The 19,884-nt window shown below is 39.4% G+C and overlaps 1 protein-coding gene across 7 annotated transcripts in view; it reads left to right on the top strand.

The window, feature by feature from the left end:
• B3GALT1 (beta-1,3-galactosyltransferase 1) overlaps positions 1 to 19,884 on the top strand; it is a 391,634-nt gene that overhangs the window by 353,771 nt on the left and 17,979 nt on the right. For all 7 annotated transcript variants that reach the window (XM_060778436.2, XM_067471829.1, XM_067471826.1 and 4 more), the window contains one exon: positions 16,269 to 16,405. The gene's annotated coding sequence lies outside the window, so the exon portion shown is untranslated. The remainder of the gene's footprint in view (positions 1 to 16,268; positions 16,406 to 19,884) is intronic.

The following is a 19,884-nucleotide window of genomic DNA, read 5'->3' as shown; positions in this document are numbered from 1 at the left end:
GAAGTCTCTTCTGAACTGACCCCTAATAGCAGATGCTTGTTCTGTTACCATCTGCACTAACTGCGGGCATTAGATGATTTATTCCAATATGGAATGCACTGCAAGTAATCAAACACATATGGCACAGAAAACACAAGGCTGCAGCTACCAGGCCAGGACAAGGGAGACAAGCAGGCTTTTCAACTGGTAACTGTGATGATTGTGCCAAGTACTCAAAGGGTTCTGTAATGGGATGTAAGCCAACTTTCATCAGCGGAAGTTTGGGGTTTCAAGAGTGCGTTTGGATCTATGACGGGTGTTTGAGGCAGAGGTTGTCATTAGAAACCTCTCTTTGTAAAGAGTCATGTTAGCAATTTTCAACCATTAGGGGAAAGACTTAAAAAGAGGAGGAGACCAAATATCACACATTAGCATGATCAAAAGCAATAGACACAATAAGCTACTGTTATGCTTATTTCACCTGCTCCTTTTCAGGGATATTTCCAGATATCAGCTTCTTTTGTGGCTTGTGTCATGCTGCAACATTGAGCCTGTAGTGTTATAAAAAGATAAAAAGGACCTCAGGGAGAGAGCATCAGCACATGCACTCAGTCCTACTATACCATCATCAGTCTTCCACTTTGTGGTTGGTTTATTGTTGTGGTACTGTGAAGTAGGGAAAATGTGGCCGACAAATCATATGAAGCCCTCAATGACATATTAAGGTCCTCTAAGGGCCCTTCCACACTTCCATATATCCCAGTTCAAAGCAGTTATTGTGGGATTTTGTTCAGCTATGTGGAAGGGACCGATGGCACCCTTGTTTGCATTCTCCCCAAATGAGAAGAAATTGCGATAAAATAAAACATTGAGAGCTGGCCCTTCAAGTTACTGGGTTGTGGCGCAGCTGGTTTGGAGTCAGTTGTATTAAAATCACTACTGACCGAGAGGTCATGAGTTCGAAACCAGCCCGGGTTGGAGTGAGCTTCCAGCCTTTTGTCTAGCTTGCTGTCAGCCTTTGCAGCCCAAAAGACAGTCACATCTGTCAAATAGGAAATTTAGGTACCACTTATGCGGGAAGGCTAATTTAGCTAATTTACGACACCATAAAAAATCTCCAGAAGCATGCAAAAGAATGAGGAAGTACTCCATCGGTGTCACAAGTGGATGGTGAAGTGACAGCTCCCCCGGTGGCCAGAATTTAAAATGCATACCCTCATGAAGCTGGAAAGTTAAATAGCCTCTGTGTCTCTGTCTATATATGTTCTGTGTATATGGCATTGAATGTTTGCCATGTCTGTGTGCATTGTGATCCACCCTGAGTCCCCTGCAGGGTGAGAAGGGCGGAATATACATACTGAGAATAAATAAATAAATAAATAAATAATACCTTGATGGAAATGTGAACCCCCACTAACCCATGTAGTTGCATACCATTGCTATACTATGAATTGAAGGATCTGAGACTGGATGTACACTGCCGTATATCCCAGGATCTGATCCCGGATTATCTGCTTTGAACTAGACTATATGAGTCTCCACTTCCAGATAATCTGGGATAAGCAGATAATCTGGGATCCTGGGATAAAGGGCAAAGTAGATGCAGTCTTAGGCCCCTTCTACACTTCCAGATAATCCAGATTATCAAAGTAGAAAATCCACATTATCTGATTTGAACTGGATTCAGGCCTATAGCCGGGGGGGGGGGGAGTTTAGGTGTTCAACCCCCCCCCCCCCCACCACCACCAAAAAAAATTCAGGTTAAAAAAACCTGGTTTATTCATGAATTTTAACTGGTTAACCAAATCCCCATGTTAAGTCTATGAGACACAAAAAATTAAGAGTCCCTCCAGAACTGCAAGTACGATCTCAAGCAAAAATTGACAATTTTTTTACACTGTCATTACTTGCAGCAATAGCCGATGTAGCAAAGCAACCAAGTTGGGGGGGGGGTGTTGAATGCTCTCATTAAGGAGGCCAGACTTGGTGGAGGTGGTTGACAGGGGCGGAGCTGCAGGCTATTGAAGGCTGCTCTGCCCCCTGCTGTGCTCTTTGCTTCAGCATGAGCTAGGGGGTAGGTTTAAACCCCCCCCTCCCAAAATTTGCAACCCCCCCTGAAATTTTCAACCCCCCCCCCCGAAATTTTTTTCTGGCTATGCCCCTGATTAGATTATCTTAGGCTACACTGCCATATAATCCAGTTCAAAGCAGAATATAGATTTTATACAGCTGTATAGAATGGGCCTCAGGCTGCATCTAAACTATAAATTAATACAGTCTGACACCATTTTAACTGCCATGGGTCAATGCGATGGAATCATGGGAGTTGTGGTTTTACAAGCTCTTTAACCTTATCTGCCAAATAGTGCTAGAGCCTTGCCAAACTATAAATCCCATGATTCCATAACATAAAGCCATTACAGTTAAAGTGGTGTCTAACTTTATGAATTCTAGTGTAGATGCACCCCTAGGCATCGTTGCCACCTCTCCTCTTGCAATTTGCATTTGTTGTGTATGAATCATTCAAGACATCTGTCATCTTGAAATGAGCCTCTGACTGAAAGATGCTGTGACATGGCCTAGCCCTGTATTTTAGAAATGGAGAAATCTGCCCATTTTTCTTCCACCTCTCAATATTTTTTAACATCAATCTTTCTGGCAGATTCATGGAGAATTGGAGTGAATCAGATAAAAATCTTGCCCGTCCATAATTGGAATGAAGTTGCTTGCTTTGCAAAGACAACCAGTCTGGTTTTTAAAAATCCATGACAGTCCAAGAGGACATGAGCTGGAACACTTAAGGAAAGAACCAGCAGAGCAGGAATATTACTTGAGATCTACAATCAGTCTGTTTCCTGTCAATGTCAGTTTCATAGATATGCAGTAATAAGATTATTCCATTCTATATTATATGGATTTCTTTTCTAAACCATAGCTGACATCCTCTTAGGCTATATCTACACTGCAGAATCACTGTGTCTACACTACAGTTTTAAAACTCATTAACTGCCATGACTCAGTAATATAAAATGTTGAGATCTATAGTTTTGAGAGATATCAACCCTTCTCTGTCAGAGAGCTCTGGTGCCACAACAAACTACAAATTCAAGAATTCCATAGTAACATGTTGTTGAACTGTTAAAATTCTGCAGTGTGGATGGTTGCCCAGTGAGTTCTGACAGATTAAATCCAATCACAGCAGCCAGACTAGTTTCAGGAACATCTAGGAGTGAGCATTCAATTGGTCATTCAACTGGTTGCCAATTAGTTCCCAGGCAAAGTATATAAAGTATAAACAATATAAAGCTTTATATTGTTTGGGTCCAAGTTACCTACCGGATCGCCTTCTCCTATACACTCCTCCTGTGGTTTTCTGGGGGATGCTTATTCCAACCAGCCAAAACCCAACTGCCGGCCGTCACCCAGAGGACCTTTCCATGCGCCGCCCCAAGACTGTGAAATGACCTGCAGAAAGAGATCTGACAGCTAAATCAGACGTCAGAATTTATTTATTTATTTATTTGTTTGTTTACGTCACTTTTATCCCACACATATCAGCCCGAAGGCTACTCCGGATGGTGTACAAATTGGCACAATTAGATGCCATATAAAAATACATACATCGGTTAAAAGCAAAAAAATATCACACTACAATAAATTTAAAAACCGTAAAAGCAATAATAATAAAAATTATAAAAATTATGTCTTCTTGTTCAAATCTTCAACCGTTCCATCGTTTTAGCCATTCCTAGTTCATATTCCAATTTGAGTTTATCTGATCATGCTGAAGTTCCAAACGCTTGCTCAAAGAGCCAGGTTTTTACACTTTTTCCAAAGGTCAGGAGGGAGGGGACCGATCTAATGTCCCTAGGCAGGGACTTCCACAGCCGAGGGGCCACCACTGAGAAGGCCCTGTCTCTTCTCCCTGCCAGACATGGCTGTGAAGCAGGCAGGATCAAGAGCAGGGCCTTCTCAAACAATCTCAACTTCCTGGAAGGTTCATAGGGAGAGATGCGTTTGGATAGATAAGCTGGGCCGGAACCATTTAGGGCTGTATAGGCTAAAGCCAGCACTTTGAATTGTGCCCAGTAGCAAACTGGCAGCCAATGGAGCTGCTGCAGCAGTGGAGTTGTATGCTCCCTGAGCGCAACTCCCATTAGTAACCTGGCTGCTATACACTGGACCATTTGAAGCTTCCAAGCAGTTTTCAAAGGCAACCCCACGTAGAACGCATTGCAGTAGTCTGTACGGAATGTAACCAGACACAACTGAAAACCCATCTCTTCTGGCAGACCTACCCAATCAATTTTAGCTTGTAAATTTTAATCTGCATATATCAGTGAATTTTAACACAATTTTAATAGTGTTTTAATAGTGTCTCTTTGTTTTAACAATGTTATAGCACATCTCCAACCACAATAAGGACAAGTAATAAAATATCTAATTCACTTGTTCATTTATTTTATTTTATTGTGCATTTTGCAGAGTACCTCCCTCAACCGTTGTCCTTCTCCAGTCACATTCTTTGGCCTCATTCCTTCTTTCTGTTCTTTTACATATTCTCCTCAAAAAGTTCTCCTAGCCAGTTCTCTTCCCTGTTTTCCAGCTTAAGAAGACTGCCGCGATTAATTGGATTTTTCCCCTCCTTGCCAGTCTCCAAAACTTAATTTCTGCCAGGACTCACCAGGACTAGAATCTATTTTCGCTGCCAGAGCTCATCCTTGTAAGGAATTAATGAAGTATTAATTCCCATTAGAACTCTAATTTAAAGACCATGTACAGACAAGATTAAAACCACTTCATTTCCCAGAGTTGACTAAGAACAGGTTTATTATACTGATTCATTCATATATTTTCACAGGCACTGACTCTACCTGGCTATTAATTCAGTGTGGGTGCGGAAGAGGACAAAAGTTCAATCATTTTGCAAATGAGGTGTGTTAAGTATAGTGGGGTGTTTAAGGATGGGTGCTGAGAAAGAGAAGGAAAGAATGAGAGTTTTCTGGAATCAAGAGGACAGAAAGAAATGTGGAGGCAGAGCAGAACAGTTTACACTAGGTGGAATTTTGTGTAAGAACATCCCTGTCTTAGGACTTCATCACAGGGCAGCGGGTCAACCTTGGCACTCTGCTCTCCCCGCAGCAACACTTCCCCATCACACATGAGGAAGCATCACCACATGACTTCCCTCCCGCACTGGACCTATTGTTTTATTGGGCACAGCATCAGTTGTACCCAAGTTGAGCCCCAGCTGAACAACAGAGCCCCACTGGAAGCGAGCGAGCATACATCATGTGATGGGCGGTGGTGGAGCTGTGTTGATCAACAGGGGTGAAGGCACCCTACAATGCTAACGACAACTCATCTGATAAGTCGACAGTCACACAGTGTCACACAATGAGTGCTAGGAACCAAAACCTCAAATTACAGTAGAACTTCTGCATTCACAGAAAATATATTTCAACACACACACAATGGATACCTGAAATCATAGATAATAATGAACCCTACATTTTGATTCTTCTTGGGCTAGAAGCATACAATAGAATTGCACTGGAGCACCAAGAGAGGCCAACATAAACTTCAAGATATTGGAGAGGGAATGGAAAAATGAAACCATGGATATCGAACCCATAGATAAGGGCATTTTGCCTTTATCTGCTGCTGTTGCATAGGGGAACTGTATCAAACTGCTATAGGTAACATAAGCTACACATATTTGGACATCAGCAAAAAGAAAGTGGTAATAAGAACTAAATATGGAAATATGGTGCCATGATCTGTCATTTGGAGGTCCTGCATACATAATTGTGAACACTGAATTCCACTTATTAAAGTGTTCTCTCAGAAATCTTCTAGTTTTAGTTCAGCTTTTAAAAAAGGATTTCTGGGGAAGAAATGTGAATTCTTCTGTCTATTTCTGTTCATGCTGTGCATAAACACAACACATGCACATGCCTTTCCAGGTGCCTGTCCCACTGAACATTTGTAGCACAATGATTCCTTTTTAATTGTCATTGTAAAATTCTGTACAATCCTGGGATTGGCAGTGTAGATTTTTAGCTTTTTTTTAAGATGCCAAACTACAAATCCCAGGATCCCATTGAATTTAACCATTATAATGAACGTGGAATCGTAGCACTGTAATTGTGTAGGGCAAACAGGGCCTGTGTCTCTGCATTTTTTTTTCTTCATCCCTAAGAGCCTCCAAATAAGATTGTCTTTCTTTCTTTCTTTCTTCTTGGTGGGATTACTCCAGTTCTTGTACAATTTCACATCCATTAACACATAAACATTACTTTCCACTTTTTTGTCGCACACTCTTAAGGTCATTGAGCAAGGCCTTCAACATATGACTTTTATACGAGTTTGAAATTATGAGGCTGTAATTGAATGGAACAAAGAAGAGTCAAGAGACTGCAGGAGAAACTTGAGAGAAAGAGGTTTGGAACAGTGTCATGAGCAGCTATTGACAGAAGATTAAGCTGTTCCCACTTACAGCCCAAGGTCTAGTGAAGACAATCACTCAGTGAATCTCAAAATCTTGGTTTATAATGTCTCCTTTCCACACTAATTGAGACACAACTTCCTACCCTTCTGTTTTATTACTCCCATATAGTCAACCTTACTCAGGGAAAATGGGGGCTAGGTGATTAAAAACTGTTGCTTGTGAAATTGCTAGACTGTGAAATCACCTTTTTTTCAAGAAAAACAAGAATGGAAATGTTCTTTTAAAGCTATTACTTCAGAATCAGAGGAGGAAGGAAGCAGAAAGTTTGACAGGGAGATACAAAAACAAATAGAGACTTATGGGTAACAATTTGGCCTAATGTGTTCAATGTCATAACCAGTGTTAAGTGACTATTAAATATCATCTCTATAATCCTTCATTGTGTTGAGATCTATTTTGCAATTCATACAATTAAGGCATACAATTAAGGGGTTAGACATTACCTTTTGTTAGACTTGACTGGTTGCACACGTAATATGGGGCAATTTTAATCATGCCTGCCTTCCTGCCTGCCCACATAGTTTACAGTAGGGACTTTTAAAACATTACCACTCGAGATCCATTTTGACCCAAGACATTTTTATGTGACCTCAGGTATATAGGTATATAAAATAGGTATAAAAACTGATCATTTACTGATTATAAATAAGCATTTGTAAGGCTTCCTAAGCAGGCTGATTTTCCTTTTTATGAAGTACAGGTGAAACATCTTTTGCAGCAGTAATTCCCAACCTTTTTTTGACCAGAGACCACTCTCCAACATTAGTACCAAAAGGGTTATGAATGGGTTTTTGGTCAACTTTAGATTCGGTTTGGTTATTTGGGGTGCTGATTCAGAAAATTGCATTGGATAGAACACGTCAGCACTGGCTTCTGATACCTCCAGTAGTCTTCATCAGCTCGCCAACAGAAACCATATTTAATAAGCCTAGGCACTATAAGAGGGTTTTGTGAGACCAGTAGTTCCTGTTGCAACAGTGTAGTAATGGTGATGATCCATGGACCACAGGGTGGGAACTACTGTTCTATCTAGTCCACTGTAAACATTGCAGAACAGATTTGTGTCAATGTCTAAAACAGCCACTAAGTGATGTTCAGAAAACTTTTATTGTTTCCAAACTTTTTGAGACCCCAACATTGAGCTAAGGGGACCCACTTGGGGTTGGGACCCACCATTTAAGAAGCAGTGAATTACAGGACTGTTATAAGGATGATATGATATACTTATGAGGAGGGGTGTGTGTAGCCTTCTGTATGTCATTGGAACTGCAGTTCCCATCATTCTACACCATTGACTGTCTAGAACACCACCCCAATGATGTACAATGAAGTGCCTTGGACTGCATTGAAAGGAGTCTCCCAGATGACACTGGCAGTCTTTGAGGTGGAGAGGGAAGGATAAAGAAGTATGAAGTCCCATTGGTCTCACCAAACTAACATTTGGATTATCTGAAACATTGCCTCCTTCTACACTAAGTTCACCATCCAGGCAGAAATATACTTCCAGCATGTAAAGAAAATTACTGCCGGACAAGGCATTTGCTGAGGAGGATTACTCCTCCTGCCAATTCTAAGTAGTGTAACCAGAGCAGTTCCCTTCTGGACACAAATAGCAGAGACTGTAGAGGAACAAGTAGTCCTTCACTGAGTAATAAGGATGAGCATATGAACCGCTTTCAGGAAGTGTGTCGTCCCCCGTCCCCCCCGCCAACCAGGGACTTTTATGTAAGGCTGATGCCAGGTTTAAATTAGCTACCATTCAGCTGTGGAGGAAACGTTTACTAAAATCGCATCATAGCATTTTATTTTTAAAATAACAGGTCTCATTCCTTCTAACTATCCCATTTCTGCTGGGGCAAACACAATTTTCAGAGTCCCTTTTTGTGGGGCAGAGGGTCAGCCTCTCTTGGAATCATTCAAAAATAGCTATGTTTCTTTTTCTTTTCACATCTGGGATCAGCGAACACAAAAAAAAACTGCTGCAAGACTATAGAAACCTCTGTAATTTTTATTAACTTTTTTATGAAGCCAATAAATAGCGGGAGGGAGTGTAATGTTTGATGACATAAGTCGACATTTCTAGATCGGGTCGAGAAAGTGAAATCCAACATGATGCTTAGAATCAATGGATTGCATTTTGGCACTCTGTGCCTTACATCCAAACAGCAGAACATTCCTCCCCAAAGCCTCAGTGCTAAAGTCCTAATTTGATTTTTTTTTTTTGCCACTGCTTCATTCTCCTGTCCACTGAAATTAGGTGAAAATGGGCAGAAAGAGTGTACACAAATAGGAGATGCAGCAAAAGACTGGATGCAGGTGAAGAAATAGAGAGATGCGAGGCGAGATAAATCAAGTGAGGGATATACAGTATGAGATCCAGACCCTCATAGACTTTCACTTAAATGTTTTGCTAGAATGCATCTGTAAGGCTTTTTAATGAAAATTTGATTAAGGGTACATTGCTAGATTTGATTAAGGATACAAGAATATTGCTGATACAAGAATATTGAGGGGTGGGGATAGTTTTATGGAAGGAAAAACTTTGTGGAGGGCCGTGCCTTGATATGTTTAACCCTAAACCAAGAGTGTGTTTGGAGGCAGTTGGTTCCTGGATTCTGAGTCTGGAGGTGGGAAGGAGAGTTTCAGATGCCAAGAAGTACTTGATCCAGATATTCCAGGACACAGCCTTACAACTGAAATACCCAGATCCCTGGAAGTTCTGGCATCCCAATACCACCAATTCTGGTACTGAAGGAGGAGGAAAGGTCAGTTGTTTTGGACAAGATTGAGAGGGGGACTTGTGGAAATGGATTGAATTTTGCAAACATTTTGAAAGGATGGTGTTTGTCCAGGACAGAATGCATGTGTTGCAGTCTGTTGCTTTTGGAGGTAATATTCTTGAGTAATTTCTAATGAGAGAGGTGTCTTTCTTTTTTATGGGAGATATGCTGTCATGCTGTAAATCCTGACTTCTCATATTATGTAAGGAGGGGGGAATCAAAACATTGTTCAGTGGTTTGGGGAAATCACTTTGTGGGTGCCTAGAGGTCCACTATTATTAATGCCTTCCAACAGACGAAAACTGAGGCATGTGTGGCCAAGCAACAGGGGGTGGCCAAGATGGCAAACATTGTTAGTGATGAAGAACAGATAATCTAAGAAGTGTTTTTTAGCAATTTGCAAACTCTGCAGCAGTTTGCTTTTGTCAGAACTTGCCAGGAAGGGTAGGATTTTGCCTCTTCCTCTCTTCTATACTAAATCAGTTGAGTGCAAATTACATTTTTATTTTGAATATTTTTATTCTGCAGCAGTGGAAATGAGCTGATGACAAAGAGGGGAAATTGGAGAGGAAAGAGAAACTGGGACATTTTTATGCAGTTGGAAAAGGGGGACTGCAAAGGATTGGTCAGAGATGTTTTGCCAAATTGGGACAGTTGGTGTGTATGATTATTGTTTAATGGTAATTTCTGCTTAAGGATTCTTCATTTGTTGAGATGCAGCCAGTTTTTTAATTCCAAAGACTGTAGACTCAATTCACCGGCACTTATGGAGATTAATAGGTGCGGATAAATTGAGTTTCTGGTTACTTGAGAGGTACTATTAAAATAGGCCTAATACTATATACTGCATACCACAAACTCTGTTTTGACATGATATTGATATTGAAATATAGTAATTGAAAGCAAATAAAGATAAGCTTGTTATAATATAATTTTACTGTTTACTATATTATAAAAATATTTTTTTATTTAAAGTATTATTTCTTCAGGAGTTTTTTGCTGGTTACTTGAGTTTTTGTTAATCAAGTGTCTGCTGAATACTGTAAGGCGGAAGCTGCAGTTGATTCAGGGAAAGCACTCTGCATATACTCAGATGCACAATAATAGCCATTTTTGCAAAGGGGTTTTCTACCATGGGTTCACTACTTGTTCTTGAAAGATTAACTTTTTGCCATACCACAATGTTCTCCATCTGTAAAATGTGACCTATGGACCACAAATATAAATATAGTACTAAGCATTTTATAGCTTATTTCTTGCCTCACTGCTTTTGTCATCTAAGCTATCTGCCAGCATGAATACTTGGCTTTTCCTTCCTGTTTACAACACATTTCAGTCTGGGTAGTGTTGACCCTACCACTGTTAAGCACCAGAAGGTTGCCAAATTCTAGGGACATCAGTCTTTGCTTATTTTGTTTCCATTTATAAGAGCAAAGAATGTTAAAGTGTTCATTCTCTTTGGTGAATGTTTAGAAATTTTGAATGATTTGTTTTGGTTTTCTGATTTATTAGCACAAAAAATGCCTTCTGTTTGTGTTGTCTGCACAAAATTGCTGTGTTTTGAATAACCTGGCATGTTTTGTGCATGGACAATGTTCTTTTTCCAAAAATGTCAAAATGTGAAAAATGTCATGATGATTGACTATATTTCCAATATGGTTTCTCAGTGTGCTGAAGACCAAAATATTTGCAAACATTTGTTACGTCCTTACAAAACACTGCCCATAGACTTATCCATTCATTCACTAGTGTTCACATATTGTCTGTGAAAAATTGCAGTCTGCATATGAGCAAATATATGTCCTACATACACATACCTATGGCAGTACCATTTTAGCATAGCCACACATGTCTGATCTCAGAAGCTAAGCAAATCGGGTCTGATTAGTATTTGGATGGGAAGCCACCTGGCAATACTGAGTGCTCTAAGGCTTTTTTGAGATCCAACATGGTGTTTCAGTTGGACTGTTGGACTACAGCTCTGAACACCAGGGTTCAAATTCCTATTCAGCCATGGAAACCCACTGCGTGATCCTAGGCAAGTCACACTCTCTCAGCCTCAGATAAAGATGAAAGCAAAACCTCATCTGAACAAAACTTGCCAAATAAACCCTATGTTGTGTTCACCTCTCTGTCACCATGAGTTGGAAAAGATTTGAAGGCACACAATGATAACAACAACATCAACATAATCAACAACAACAACATATAGATATAAGTGATTTTTGACAGCACCATCTTACAGAGGTCAATCAAGAGTTAAGAGTTAATTTCAATGAGCATTCAGCCTTTTTCTATTTCCGTTTTGTCTTGCTTTGTGAGGGCTCAGCTGCTCTGGATTCAAACCCATAACTAATATTAAATTGATGCATTCCATTTTGCATATCTAACGCTACCCTTCTGCCTCCATTCATTACCGATTTGGGCTTCAGGCCTGGGTGGTTTGGAGGCTTCCTTTGTTTCATTTTTCCTCCTTGAGTACCATTTAATTTGTACAATTATTTTTCCACTGTGTGCATGCCACATATTGACATGTGCCTTTTCAAGAGAATACAGTTGCTTCTGATGAAGCCATTGTTGCTGTGAATAGAACATTTTTTTCTCACCTTCATTTCCACTGTGACACGCCATTGACACTTTGGATGAGAATCTATTTATTTGTTCTTAAAGTGCTTGGAAAATTGTCCAAGTCTCCCATTAATGTATTTGCTTTTGAGAAGCCCGTAACATTGTTGTTTGTTTCTTCCCTTCCTGAACTCAGCTGTGGAAAATAACTTGGAGCACTCCAGAAGTTGACGGCCCTTAACTCTGTTTAGCTATTAGAACCAGCATAGTCAGGGAAGCAGAATCTCAGCAACATTGGAAAGGAAACAAAAAGTTCACCCCAAAGGAAATGATACAACTAAATGTAGGCAACTTCAAACAGTCCAATGCAGCAATTACCTGCCTCGCAATGTTGCCACTGTATGTTTGAATATGAGCTAGCCCATACATTTAATATCCCATCTTAAAGAGGATAGCACTGACAGTCTTCTCACTGACATACACTTCCTAACCCAATGTGAGAAACTGAAGGTGCCTCTCTGAATGCTGAATATATGCATCCTCCCACCTCAAGGCATTGTGTACAATACAAACCTCATGTATTTGCTGAACCAGTACTAGTGGTTTCTCTTACCCACATTTAACAAAATATGTGCTTTCTATAAATTTTCAAGGTCCTTCACATGATTCTGTGGTATACTCCTACCTGTACTTATCATAGAGTTTTGCTGGAGAATCTAGAGACTTCTTTAAGATTTTTTTTGGGTCCTCTAGTAAGACTCCATGGTATCTACTTAACCATAGAAGTCATTCATTTCAATATTATCCACTGTGTCCTATTTCCATGATAAGTTTTGACATGGCTCTTAAATCAATCAAACAGAGATAGTGGGTCATTGCCTTTTGTGAACTGTGCTCTCGCTCTTATGTATCTTGCTCTCCTAGTGCCCTGTCCATCAGGCCCGTAGCCAGGATTTCGTTTCGGGGGGGGGGGTGAATTTTTTTCAGGGGGGGTTTCGGGGGGGCTGAGTCTGAGTGAAAGAAGGTCTAGCCTAGCAAACCTTTTGTATCATTACCCCAATACCCCCATGCATATGGGATATATTGAGTATGGTGATTAGATCATGATATGAATAAACGTAACAGTTTAAATAATGCACCAATAAGGCCTTTTCACGAACCACCATGAAAATTTCGGGGGGGCTGAAGCCCCCCGAGCCCCCCCCCCCCCCGGCTACATGCCTGCTGTCCATACATTATGTTGGGCCTTTTCATGCAACAGACTATCTAAAGAACTTGACGGTAGCCAAATACCACTGCCTATTTTCCAAAGCAAGGTACAATGTGTTCCCGTCTGAATTGCTACGTGGGAGATTTGCAGGTATTCCATACAATGAAAGACTCTGGCCATGTAACAAACAGGAAGTAGAGTGCATCTACCACATTCTACTGTCGTGCAGTTTCTATGAACAGGCCCGAGAAGACATCATCAACCTCCTACTAAGGAATTTACCAGCAAGTTCAGAACAATTTTATGTGAAGTTTCCTCTTAGTGACAACCTTCCCCACATGACCTTGGTGGTTGTCAAGTTTCTTTCTGAGGCAGCCAGAATTAGACATTTCCCAATTTTAGACACTTCTTGTAGTGTTGTGTCTATGTTTTTAGCCAACATGTATTTTAAGCAGTTTTTAACTGTTGTAATTTTTACCCATCTGTGTGTTCAATCAACTGACTGTTCTTAATCTTATTACCCGCATACCTTGAGGCTGAAATACACCGGCACTTCTTATAGTCTTTTACCTTTGTTTTTACCCAATGTGTATTTTAAGCAGTTTTTACTGTTTGCAAATTTTATCCATTTGTGTCCTCAATCAACATGATGTTCTTAATCTCATTATCTATATAACTTGTATGCTACAGTGTAATAAGGCTCTTTGGACCATAATAAAAATGTTGGTGTTGTTGATAAGTTCAGGAATGCATCCTCTATGGATACCAGAGTCATACTAAACTTAACTTATATTGGAAGGAATGGATCACGTTACACATAAATATATTTTTATGCTTAAATTCATTCTCTTTCATGCCTACTGGCTGTCATTCTGTATTGTAGTTAGGAATTCATATAGCTATGGATCTGTAAGACCATTCACAATTATCGAGCTATTGCCCCAATGGTGAATCAGCCTCCCTCCCCCCAATTCCTTCAACTTACCTTATAATAATAATAATAATAATAATAATAATAATAATAATAATAATAATCCTGAGGGGATTTGGGGACCTTAAAAGCCAGAAGCCACATCAAGTGATGGGACTCTGTTCATTCAACTGGCAATTGAGGTGCAGAGGGTTAAAGCTTTCATTTTGCTTTCAAAATGATATTTATTTATTGTGTCCAAAGCAAGTTGAGGTTACAGTTAAAATGCATTTAAAAACACAAAGTTTTTAAAAAGAACTCAGCGTTATGCTAAATCAGAAGCTGGCCACTTGGAGTGCCTCTGTTGTAGCTGTGAGAAGGTCCTCCATTGTGCATGTGGCAGGGCTCAGGTTGCGTTGTGGCAGTTGGTCTGTGGTTTGCTCTTCTCCGCACTCGCATGTCGTGGACTCCACTTTGTAGCCCTATTTCTTAAGGTTAGCTCTGCATCTCATGGTGCAGCCTGTTCAGAACAGTTAAGATCTTTGTCAACAGAGACAGGAGGGAGTTTCTCATCTGGATATCTTCGACCCATCCTCTGTTCCATCAATGATGAGATTACAACAATAAGGAGCAAAATCCATGTCATCATTCCATGTCCAAAGCTACTTGCTCATAAGAGGGTGAAAGAATCATCTTCCTTTTGTATTTCAGGCACTAGTTGAGCAGAACTCCACAGCTTGGTGCAACTGAAGGCTGTTAAAGTAGGTTTGGGAGGACAGACCAGGATTGATTATTATTACTCATAATTAATTAGGCAATGTAGAATGTATTGGTGGCTGTTATTATATTAGGGGAACCTCCTTATGAAGAATATTAGCAAGAGAATTTAGAGCTGATCCTTAAAGAAAGGTGGCAATGCTATAAGGAGACTGAGAGAAAAGCAACCACAAAAGGTAGTCCAGGCTCTGTGTCAAAGCTAAATGGAAGAAATTGCTTTCTGTCATTATAATGAATTATTGGATGAGAGACATTAGTGTCTGTGCCTTATAGTCATAAAACATTCTATTGATGGGTATGAAACTTGGCAGGATGGAAGAGGTTGGCATGATGATGGTCTGTGGCAACTTTGAAGTAGAAAAGGTGAGAAATGGATTTTCTGGTAGGAATTTAAATTCAATGAGTAAGAGCCAGAAGTCTGACAGATATTGCATAGGGGTCCCCCCCCCCCCCCCAGACCTTGTTGGGATTAGATTTGCATAGATTCTTTCAGGCATGGAGTTAAGGAGAAAGCCCAGAACATTTGGTGCTCTGCCGTTTTGATTAAAATGCAATTTTCTGACCTATTTGGTTTTACAGGAACCCATACTGAAATGTAGTGGCTCTTGTAACATAGAGGCACTTCCTTGAAAGAGAGGAAGGAAGAGAGTTTAGAGGTGGTTCTTGGACAAAGTGGGCAGACCCTGAAGCAAACTGAGAAAAGATCTGTCCCTGTAATGTATTTGTTTTGCAGTAACCAATTAGTTGGTCTTTGCTTCGGCCTTTATGAACGAGCCTCAAATTTATTCTACCAGCCAGGGTAAAAATTCAAGCAATGATTCTTGATTTCTAGGATGCACACACACAGAGACAGACCTTTGAGAAAAATCATTGTATTACTGGGTATTGTAATACACAAGGTGCTTTCAGAAGGCATTTTTAAAAATATTTATTAAACAGAAAAAATATATAAAACTACACATCAGGAGCAATACACTTAAATAAACTATAAAATAAAACCATAAATACATAGGGGAAAACTAAACTATGCATTGAAACTTATAATAGAAAAATATAAGAAATGAAAAAGGGTGGAAAATGTGTCTTTTTAAAAAAAGAAATGAACCATCTATAAGTTGAGACTATGAGCATAATTAATTTGATTTATTTAGGTGTCTGCTGTTTTGTTGGAAAGCTCAAATGTTTTCCATAGTATAAATGTAAATACAACAGGAGCCTCTGTTTAATACCAGGGCTGTGTTATTCATTTTACCTTATTTTTCAGTGGACTTATTCCAAACATATTCCATTTTCAGGTGTTCCGGAGGAAGATTCTATTTTTAGGAATATGTTAATGCTTCCCAGAGAGCTTTTCTCCACAGTTTGCTGACTTTGCTCCGTTGTGATTGGAAACTTCCCCCGTTCCCCAGAGGAAAACTCTAGTCTTTGTCATCTCTCATGTGCATTTATTTCAATGGGATTTTTGCCTCTGTTCTTGTAGCCATGCTGTTTCCTCACAACAACCTTTTGGAATAACTTACTATTTCTCTTTTGCAGACGAATGAACCAGAAACAACACCTCCCTTCAGGCTGCTCAGATCAAACTTCAAACAAGATCCTCAACCTCACACCAGATGCTCTTTCAACTGGACCATATTCTTGATCACAGACCCATTTTTCTCATTTCCAAATCTGTGAGTATTCCGTTACTCTCATCTCCAGCTTTTCTTTTTCACCTTCAAAAATAAAAAATATCCTATGCTTTTGGATCTCTACACAAGAGTCTTCTTGCCAATACGGCTTAGCTTCTCATTATATTTGATTAACAGCATGGCATCTCAGGAGAAAAACTAAATAACTCAGCTTTGCTGGGTCGTTCTTTGGATAAGTATTAATAACATCTCAAAGCATATTGTCTCCCAGACTCTCTGAACAACAGAGGCTTTAGTAGATGCTACCAATTCCCTGAAAAATACAACACAGTAAAACTGCTGATGATGGCTTACCGGTGTCCTGTTTAATTTTTTGCAAATATATTTGTCCTCACATGGCTTCTTAAAAAATCCTGCTCACTGTATATCATAGTCAGGGTTGTAACCAGGATGTGAAAGATTGCTGGTGGCCTGTAGATTGTCACCAGTAAAGATGTCTCTGCTTTCAACTTCAACAAGATAGCCAGCATTGACAGTTTCAAAACATAAGAGGCATCCTACAGGAAGCCTGCCTGGTGGAAGCTTATACAGCAGGAGTTTAATACTAAGATGCTATTTCAATGCACAAATAAAGCCATTCTCCTCTTCTGTGTCACGTCTTAATCTGATCCCATAATCCACCTCTCTCCATAGTCGTGTCCTACAAAGCAGAAGAAAAGGGGTAACCAAAAATAGCAAGGGATTGGGGCAACTTCTCTAAGATGAAATTGATCATGTTTGGGCCTACTCAGTTTAAGAAAAGAAAAGCAAGTAAAGCTTCTCTAAATTATGGAAGTGTTTCTTCCATAATTTAGAAATAAATGATGACCAATTTGGGACTTCCATGAGATGGCTGCCAACTTGGATGGCTTCAAAAAGGAACAAGATAAATTCATGAAAGGTGGAAGCATCGATGACTATCAATCATCATAATAATATATTTTCTTGAATATCTGAGACATTATGCCATTGTGCATACAGTACAATAAATAAACAATACAATTACATAGTATAACTCTCAGTTATCATGAAGTTTCTGTTTCTTTCTGACGCATCATATTCTGTAGTCCCAAAACCTGATCTTCTAGTTCATAATGTACCTGAGTGAAAAACTCAACCCATGTTGAGTTATGTGTTATACTTGTTCAAGCTCTGGGTCCTGACATTCAAAACATATTATGCATTTCAAGTCCACATTGCTTTATGTTATTATTTTAGGTGGCATTGCAATAAAATAACACAGACATAGAAGTTGTTGTTGTTTATTTGTTCAGTCATTTCCGACTCTTCAAGACCTCATGGACCAGCCCACATCAGAGCTCCCTGTCAGCCGTCACCACCCCCAGCTCCTTGAGAGTCAAGCCAGCCACTTCAAGACATAGCAATGACACAATTAAATCAGCACTGAATGGTCTTTTGTTTGAGGCTTTAGCAAAGTTTTCAGAAGGGTAACATTTTCTTTGACAATTATTGCTTACTTCTAAGAATGTTCAAAGTCTTGGGATCACAATCTCTTGAACTGTTCTTGTGTTATACTAAAGTGTTTCCCTTGCTTAAGGTTTCTCTCTTCTTTGCCACATGATTTCCAGTTCATAAGGTGATACAATAATGCTATATAGCTGGTAAGACTGTGTACCTATATGATGGCACCAGTAGTTCCTGGATTCATCACATACATGATGATCAACCTCATCGTCTTTCATCATAGTCTCCCAAGAACAACTACAAATTTGCTAAAGAGAACTGTGCTTTTTCTTCCCGAGGACAACAATCTATTGTTCTCATGTACTTCCCTTCTTTTATCTTTTATAGCAGTCATTGAATAGGAAATAGAAGCCAATTCAGGAAGAACTGAGCTTTTGCACTACTAGTAATTCTACTATGAATATTACTAATAGTTGTCATCATCCTCATTCTTTTTTTTTTCCTCCCTCCCTCCCTCCCTCGTCCTCCTCCTCTTCCTCTTTTTCCCCTCCTGTTTTTTTTAAAAAAATCAGCAGTATTTTCTGAGTGGGTGGAAGTAAAGTTGCAAACTCTTTGCAAACTACCTCCATCATGTGCACCTGTTTTGAAGGAGCTAAATTAGTGCCTTACATAAGAGGATTGCCTTTGGCACTTCCGCGACTCTTCTCAAGTAGCTATGGAATTGCTCCCACTGTTAATCATGGAAAGTAAAATTTAACTCCTTTACTTTCTTTGCCATGAACTTCCTCTGCCTTGTCCTCTCTTTCTCTTCCTGGACATTAAACACAGCAGCAGATGGTAACTGCCTTACAAAGTTCATAAGCACTGAAATCAGAAGTGAAAAAATAGATTTGCTTACAAAGATACAGGGAGTTGGAAGTAGTGTTTGAACAATGCAGAGAATACAGAAAATAAATTATAGTACCAGCTTTACTAGGTAGTAGTAACTATGTAGTAGCAGAAGTAATAATAGATGATGTTGAGAATGAACAAGTGTAAAAACCAGTAGAATTGTGCTATTCTCTCCATCTCTAGTATCGATGGCCCCTTTCTTCTTGCATTGATCTGAAGAAGTTTGTTGCATATGCGAAGTGAAAACAAGCTACCTACAACCATATGCTCTTCCTTAGGGCCCTTCCACACAGCCATATAACCCAGAAGATCAAGGCAGAAAATCCCACAATATCTGCTTTGAACTTGGGTATCTGAGTCCATACTGCCTTATATTCCAGTTCAAAGCAGAAAATATGGGATTTTCTTCAGCTGTCTGGAAGCGGCCTTATTTACAACGTCATGACATATCTTAGCAGTGATTGTCAAGTAGAGTGACTTTAAGTGACTTTAAGGCTATATTGCCATCCCTTCTCAGATATTAGGCATGTAAGGATATACCTCCTGGTTTTTCAAGGTGGTTTTTCCTAGGACCCAGAATAGATATTCCTGTACTTTTAGTAAGATGGTAGTCTTCTAGTTAAATCTGTATGTTATAGTTCAAAACAAAGGATGCTTAATTAATTAATTAATTACATTTTAAAACTATTTAGTAACCATTTTTTACAAATGTAAAAATATAGAATTCAGAATAACAAAAAAGAAGTATAAATCAAGTTAGATAATTTGTTTTATACTTCTTTTCTGTTTTTCTGAATTCTATATTTTTACATTTGTAAAAAAAATGGTTACTAAGCAGTTTTTAAATGTTGTAATTAATAAAGCTGAAATGAAATCCATCAAAATTAGAAAGTGGCCTATGGCCTGAAATACAATGTTTGAGAAATGGGGGGCCACTGATGATAATCAATTTGCTGGCAGAAAAGTGGTATTTTCTCTTTGAAAATGGGGAGTGGTGATGAAATCCATCTTCTTTTGTGGGTGTATCTGAAGAGGCTTCTCAGACAGAAGGAACTTCTTGAGGGTAAAAGTTGTTCAGCAATTAAATTAATTACCTAGAGCAGTGACAAGGTCTCTTTCTTACCTGTTGGGGGTGCTCTAGCTCAGGTTTCTGCTCTGAGCAAAGG

This window comes from Anolis sagrei, chromosome 1, assembly GCF_037176765.1.
Source record: "Anolis sagrei isolate rAnoSag1 chromosome 1, rAnoSag1.mat, whole genome shotgun sequence".
Lineage (NCBI taxonomy): Eukaryota > Metazoa > Chordata > Lepidosauria > Squamata > Dactyloidae > Anolis > Anolis sagrei.
The sequence above is the reverse complement of the archived record's forward strand: the minus strand, read 5'-3'. Positions and strand labels throughout refer to the sequence as shown.